This window comes from Sphaerodactylus townsendi, linkage group LG05, assembly GCF_021028975.2.
Source record: "Sphaerodactylus townsendi isolate TG3544 linkage group LG05, MPM_Stown_v2.3, whole genome shotgun sequence".
NCBI lineage: Eukaryota > Metazoa > Chordata > Lepidosauria > Squamata > Sphaerodactylidae > Sphaerodactylus > Sphaerodactylus townsendi.
In genome coordinates, this window is record NC_059429.1 from 110,073,034 (window position 1) to 110,081,314 (window position 8,281).

An 8,281-nucleotide genomic window follows, 5' to 3' on the forward strand; every position below is an offset into this window, starting at 1 on the left:
GACAGGCTCAATTGTTAATCAGTTGGTTCATGGGGCGTTTTCCCACTTACCAGTAGCTGCGCGCTACTGTAGGCAAGTAGCGCGGGGTCCCCCGGCACTCCCCACTACAGAGGCGGCGACAACGCAGCTGCCCCAACGCTGTCGCTGTCGCGCCCCCTCAGCGCACGTCATTCCTGGCGCTCTTCCAAACGGCGCCTTTTGATGTTCCCGATGCAGAGCAGCGGGGGTCGTGGGGAAACTTCGGTATCGCTCCAGTAAATGATGATGCGCTGAGAGCAGCTGGCTTGTGACATACCAGGAAGTGCGTGGCAAGTGGGGAAACGCCCATGGTTATGAAGCATGTTACTTCAGTTTGTTTGCTTTTGATTGGTTTGAATCAGCAGAGACTTTGCACATGTGCAAATTTGCAGAGAGAGAGAGAGAGATGCAATCCTGTCCAGCAGTCACTTGTAACTGTTTGGCATTAACCCACACAGGCTGGATGATCAGCTCATGTATGATAAACACCTTTGAATAGTTAAGTTAACTGTCGCCCACATCCCTGGCAAAATTTGTAGCATCCCTAGGAAGACAGCAGCATTCATAAGGGGTGGTTCCATACAAGCAAAATGTAGAGCAATGACCATTATTTGTACAGACAGTTGTAACAGAGCTTCCAGATGTTGCTGTCCTTAAACTGCTGTTCCATTGTTCTTTTCCTGTTCCCATTCCCCCCCATGAAGCTGATTTATTGTGATGTGTGTGTGTGTGTGTGTGTGTGTGTGTGTGTGTGTGTGTGTGTGTGTGGAATACAAGCATGGTCTTTGTTTTCTGTGAGTGGTCTTTGTTCTAGTTTTCCATGTTTTTAAGATAGCATGTGTTTCAAAATGTGTGTGTGATTTGATAGCACAGATCTGCCTGCCGGCCTCCAAACTGCTTGCTATAGTTGCCATTTTCTTTTTAAACACATGACATTGGTGCTGGTACACCAGAATTTCTCCTTCTGCCATTGGAATATATTCTTGCTCCCAGCTCAAACCGGAAAAGTAAATTAAGAAGCAGATGCAAATAAATAAATGCAAATGAACAGAGGGGAATGAGTTCATGATGCCAACAGAGGAGATCCTATGTGGACGGCAAAATTAGGAGGTAAATTTAATGGTGCAATACCTACCAAGGTGTGATTCCTCCATTGTAATTACACTCAATGCTGGAACAACAACAACATGTTTGCAGAGAATAGTGCTCGTGTGTAACCACCTACCATCTCCACATCAAACCAAACGCAGTAAATGAGCTCTGTGCCAAATGGCAGGCAGTTTTTGCTTTTCACTTCAAGCATGAGTCCCCCTGCCCTTAGACTGTTTATAAAACTTATAAGTCACAGTTAAAAAACTTCAAATTGGACTGCCCATAATAAAAGCTTGTGTGTGTTACCATCAAGTCACAACTGACTTTTGGCAACCCTGTAGATGGTCCTTCAGATATCATGGTCCCAAAATATGTAGGGCTTTAAAGGGTAAAATCAATACCTTGATGGTGTGGTCTCACACTCTTGGTGTCAAGAGTGGTGGTCTGCAATCTGGGAACTAGGATTGATTGGATATAAATCCAATAAAAATAACATAAAAGACCCCCCCTCAAAACAGGTTTAATCACAGCCTCCTTGAACATGGGTAGCACAACTTCCACTCCTAAGGAAGACTTTACCACTCCTGTCACCCACTCAGCCAGTCCCTCTCTGGCAGATTTGATCAGTTAGAAGATCAAGGGACAAAATGATGTATGGTAACTGTCCGAGGACCTTGGCCACATTCTTGATATCTGACCTCTGTGTCTTGTAATCTATGAAACTAGCCAGCCAAGTAGGCAGTTCACCAGCCAACTTGGAGCTAAAACAATCACCCATTTTTACTGCCAGGGAAAAACAGAGATGTTTTCAAGCCCTTAGCAGGCCATCACACAACGACAGTGAGCTGCTGTTGGCACAAACTGTGCAAGTGGCTCCCACACATTGGTTGTGCAAAACAGTTATGTATCCCCTATTTTTGTCTTCCGCTGCCTGCGTTGATACAACTGCATAGAGATCCAGCTCTGATCCTTTCCGGCATACCCTGAAAATAGGTTGATGAGACAGAAACAATGTGGGAGGGATCCCAAGGTTCATCAAACTCAACTCACTGTACAATGCAGGAAATTCATAGTAAACCCAACCTAGTGGCCCCTGCTCTTATGACCAGAAGCAAGCAAGCAAGCAAGCAAACAAACAAACAAATAAAATCAAACCCAGGATTCCTGGGCTAATCTGGTCTGATGGAGAATCCCTACCTGACCCCAAAGATACATTGCTTTTAATTTTATTTTTGTTATCCCGCTGTGCATGGTCCCTTCCCCTTCTTTTGCCCACACAGTAACCCTGTGAGGTAGTAGACAGACAGAATTATTGTCTCTCTACTTCGTGAGCTTCATAGAAGAGTGGGGATTTGACTCAAGGTCTCAGTGGCCCCTTCCACACATGCAGAATAATGCGTTTTCAATCCAGCTTCACCACGGTTTGCAAGTGGATTTTGCTATTCCGCACTGCTACAAAGAGCATTGAAAGTGGATTGAAAGAGCATTATTCTGCATATGCGGAAGGGGCCAGTGTTCACAGTCCTGGTCTCTAACCATATTGGCTTCCTTGTTGTGCTTATTCAGTTATGGACAAGTTCCTCTAGTTATATCATCGCAAAAATCCTACATGTGTGTATTGGCACAGAGTATATGTCTAGCTGTTATTATACACATGATATAACATTTATTACACAGTAGAACCACACATAGAATGTTCCAATTTTTAATGAGATTGTGGAAACCAGGCATGCATGCATATGAATGTATGTTTGTTCCACATCACACATTTAACATCATACATGCATTGGGAAGGGAGTCACACACTGCATATTGCATTGCCGTAGCAATCGTGTAAACTTCCCCATGCCTGAGACAGGAGCAATACAGTAGCACCCCTTGGACAAAATCTTGCCTAACAGGTGGATTCACTTCTGACCTCCTTTCAAAGTGCATGTGATTGATGGGCACACCACATTCGAGTGATCTGCCTCTATGTTGCTGAGACTGGCAATTGGCATGGCCACTGGAAAACCAACTGGACAGGTCAAATGTAGGCCAGGCAGCATCCACCTGCATTCATCACCAACAGAGTATGTGAAGTACAGCAGTGCAGTGTAGGAGTTAGAGTGTAGGTCTAAGAGTAGGGAGACCTGGATTCAAATCCACACTATTCCAAAAATAAAACCCCTGCAGGGTGATCTTGGGTGCATTATTCTCTCTAAGCCTAAACTACCTTGCAGAGTTTTTGTGAGGATATGATGAAGAATGGGAGAGGCACTTACATTGCTGTTAGGAAGGGATAAAGCAAATAAACGTGCAATAGCACTGTACATAATAAACTCACATATACTCATGGCTGGTGTAGCGGTTAATGTTAAACAAGGATTCGGGAGACCCAGGTTTGAAACCTCACTCTGCTGTGGAAACTCACTGGGTGGCCACAAGCCAGTCAATCTGTCTCTCGCAGCTTCACTTCCTCAAAAGTTTGCTGTTGTGAAGTATGGTTGCCAACCTCCAGGTGAGGCCTGGAGTTCTCCTGCAATTACAACTGATTTCCAAATTATAGAGATCAGTTCCCCGGGGGGAATTTCCCAAACTCCACCCTACCCCAGCTCCACCCAAGCTCCACCACAACCTCTGCAAATTTCCAAACCTGGACTTAGAAACTATATTGTAGGCATAAAATGGAGCAGGACAGAACAATGTTGCATGCTGTTTGGGTCCCCATTGAGGAAAAATAGTGGAGTATGTACAATACATACACACAATAATTTATTCCATAAGCACCAGTTCTGCTACCATTTTGTATGTCCAAATTAAGTACATACACATTACATTATAAGCAAGGAAAGGTGCTATGTGTACCCCTCAAATATTCTCCCTCATAAATAGGAGTTTTGGTATAGATTATTCTTGTCTGAGATATATTTTATATGTAATGAGAAGAGAGCTTTCATGCTTGTCAAAGAAGAGAGATGAGAAAACTGTATTCCTTAATAATCTCCCATGCAGCCTGGTTTTCAACTGCATGTGATTGAGAATGTTTCAAGATGTTCTTTGCCCTGTCCTTTATTTGTGAGGCACAAGGCTTGTTTTATTACGACCGATTATTCCAGGTTAACATTTGAAATCAGCTCCAGTGTGGTAGGGTGGGGAACCAGCACCAAAAATATAGGAACGCCAGGGGAAACAAAGTGTTCTCTGTTGGTCCTTGAACTGAGTAGTTGTTGTTTTTTAAAGAAACCTTCACAAGGAACTGAGAGGCTACCCCTTCACTCAGGTATTTTCAGCACATTTATATTCCCTCTTGTGGATATAATTGCCCTGAGGAACAAAGAGGACCTTTCAGTCCCGCTGACTGAGGCCTGGCCTCTCTCTGACAGCTTGTCAGGTGAGGCCTCACAAAGCACTTCCTGGAAGGGAAAAGAGGGCGGATGTGAACCTGGAGTGGGCGTGGCAAGGTGTGGTGCTAGAACCAGGTGCCAAAGAGATGGAGTGGCGCAGTTCTTATCCCGTAAACAAGAGTGAGCTCATGTAGCAAACCTGTTGGGCAAGAACACCCTTTTCAGAGTGCCTATAATGAAAGACACAAATTGTTATTTTACAACAACACTGGGTGTTGTTTCTAAAGGCATTGAACTCCCCCCCCCCCCCGCCTTTATTTCATGTACAAGGCACTGCTTTTGGGAGTGTCTCATAACCTTTTAAATTAATTCCCAGGGTAAGGCTAGCATATTCCAAAACAAACAGGCCTTTTGTGTGTGTGCGTGTGTGTCTGAAGGCCAAGCTAGACAAGAGATCAAAAGATGTAGCCCAGCAATTTTTAAAAAGTGAAAATAGCTAGGTGGGGCACTGATTTAAATCACCATTGTAGTGTGGAAGGAAGATGGATTTCACTTTCTCTCCTGTGTAGCTTTGCTGTTTGGATCTGTTCCCCCTCAACCATGCCCTAAAGGGGGAAAAGGCAAAGACAGGGCTCTGAAGAATATGACTCTGTTTAGATGGACTGCAACCACACATTATTAGATAGGGTGTTATCAGGGCACTACAGCGATCATCTGCAACAATAGCAGTGTATCCTACAACGTGTAGCTGCAACCAGACACAGAGCACAACAATACAGCGAGGTATGATGCCAGAAAGCAATTAAAGTGTAATACTAAGCAGAGTTCTGATGTGGTATAGTAGTTAGTGTGTCAGAGTAGGATCTAGGAGACCCACGTCTGAATCTCTACTGCCCCAGGGAAACTTGCTGGGTTAGTCACATTTTCACAGCCAAGCCTACCTCACAGGAGTATTGTAAAGATAAAATAGAGAAGGGGAATATGCTATAAGCCATTTTGGGTCCCCGTTGGGGAGAAAACTGGTATATAAACGAAGTAAGTAAATAAATTTAAGTCCATGAGCTAAAGAGGGTTTTAGGGCAGCATTATCAGTCTTGGAGATATGATTGTACCTGTAACCATTGTATTAGGTGAATGACTCCACTGAAGATTCAGTTGATTAACTAGTGAGATGGAGAACTGAGGACTTACTTTTAAGCGATGGTTGTATTGTGTTATTACAGCATGGGATGGGAAAGTTGACATTAAAGATGGTGCTTCCTTCTAAGAATAAGTGGTAGCTTCTGTTTATTGATAAAGGATATATTTCTTCCTTCATTTAAAACAAAATAACTTGGTAATATGCAAATTTATTTCATCAATTATTTCATCAAATTTATTTCATCATCATCGCTAAACACCTGGAAATCAGATGACAAATTGGGAGCAGCAGCAAAGACACACCAGAAGATAGAGATAGAATTCAACGAGATTGGAACATGGTGGAAATGTGAGCAGATATGTGTCAGAACATGTGTAAATGTTTAGATGAGCAAAATCAAAATGACAGTTGTATCCACCCCTAAGCAGGTGCCGTGTGCAGATTTAGTGCTGGGTGCAAAAAGAGTAATGTGTGTATAACAGATAAGACCTGAGCACCTGATTGGAACCTGATACGTATATAGTTGGCACAGACAACAGAGTGATGTGTGCCTACGAACACCTGTGGTCTGGCAAAGCACTTTGATAGTTGATAGCAATAAATAGAACTTCTGCACTGTTGACTGTGTGTCTGTCAGTTGTTTCTACCTTGCATCCTACAAGGTGGTCTACTCCGAGTAACCACTGCTTCAACAATATGAACAAGATGAAATTCAACAGAGATGTGCCAAGTTTTATATCTGAATAATAAAAATGAGGAACACATAACTGGATGTGGGGTACACTTCTGGGCAGCAGTGTGGGTGAACAAGATCCTTGGGTATGGGTGGACCATAAGCTAAATATCAGCAGCCAGTGTGATGCAGCAACAAAAAAGGCTAATGTGATCTTGGGGTGTATCAACAGAGAGATAACCTCCAAATTACAAGATGTCATTATCCCACTGTACCCTGTATTGGTCATGTTGCACCTGGAGTATTGTGTGGAGTTCTGGAGGCCTCACTTCAAAAAAGGTGTGGACAGAATGGAGCAGGTACAGAGGAGAATGACAAGGATGATCAGGGGTCTGGAGATCAAGCCCTACAAGGAAAGGCTGGGGATCTTGGGAATGTTTGGTCTGGAGAAGAGGAGAGAGGGGGGACACGATTGTTCTTTTTAAGAATGGAAAGGCTGTCACTGAGAGGAAGGCAGGGAGCTGTTCCTGTTGTCAGAACAGGATAAGACTCACAACAAAGGATTTAAATTACAGTTGAAAAGGTACTGGCAGGATATTAGGAAACATTTTTTACAGTCAGAGTTGTTCAATGGTGGGATGGGCTACCTAGGCACTTGGTGAGCTTCTCCTCACTGGCAGTCTTCAAGCAGTAGCCGCACAAACACTTGTCAGGGATGCTCTAGGCCAGGGGTAGGGAACCCGTGGCTCGAGAGCCGCATGCGGCTCTTCTGCCCTTGCACTGCAACTCCACGAGCCGGCTTCATCCTTGCCTGCCCTGCAGGCAGCAGGGCGAGCGCACCAATTGCCTGCAGCCGTCTGGGCCGCGCCGCGGGCTTCCCCTCTCGCCTGCCCCATTGGAGCCGGGCGGGCGCTTTCCCAGTGGCTGGCAAGGTCGAGCCGCTGGCTTCATCCTTGCCCGCCCTGCAGGCAGCAGGGTGGGCGCATCCATGCGCTTCTCAGAATGAGTGGAGTAAAAGGTAAAAAAATATATATATACAGTGTTATCTTTATTTTAAATGTCAAAAATTATTTGCGGCTCCAAGTGTTTTCTTTTCCCGTGGAAAACGGGTCCAAATGGCTCTTTGAGTGTTAAAGGTTCCCTACCCCTGCTCTAGGCTGATTCTGCACTTAGCAGCAGGTTGGACTAGATGACCGGTATGGCCCTTGTCAGCTCTTATAATTCTATGCTTCTATTCAACTTAAAATAATTTAAGCAGTTATCTGTACTACAGTGTCTGCATTAAAACAGCCCAGAAAGTACAGCCCATATAAGGGCAGGACAAAAGGTCTAGTTTGCACAAGCTATTAGCCTCATGTGTTAGAAAAAAATCAAATAAAAATTGGCAGACGCAGACGCATACACATACGTAAACACACACATACAAACGGTGGTCAGGCTTCATTATGCCAGGTGTCACCTTCATTGAATCTATCTCTACTTGTGAAAGGCTACGCCTGCAATTCTTTCTCACAAAGAGTTTTATGGAATGTGGAAACTTATGTACTCTTGACACTGAGCTGTTTCCCTGTGTTGGTTCAAAGCTGCAAGCAATTCTGTTGGCAAACAGTTATGTATCATGGAACACTACAAAGGGTCCTTGTTATATATCTTATCTATTATTTATCTCACAGCACTTCTCATTTTAACTCTGAAGGTTGTCTGCTAGGTTGAATTCCCTTTTGATGTGACTCATCTCTTCCATGTTTTTCAGGGGCCGTTTCCCCACTCACCTTTTGTTGCGCGCTACTCACTCCAAGTAACGCGAGTTCCAGCGGCACTCCCCACTACCAGAGTGGCAACAACGCAGCCGCCCCAATTCTGCCACCCTCGCGACCCCTCAGCGCGTGTCATTTCTGTTCCTATTCGGAAGAGCGCCTTTTGGGAAACCCCGCTTGACTAACTGCAGTGGGGAACGTGACTGCGCGCTCAAAAACACATGAAGCTTACAAAACCGTTTTGCCTCTGTTTTTTTTTTAAAGTGAGGAAACA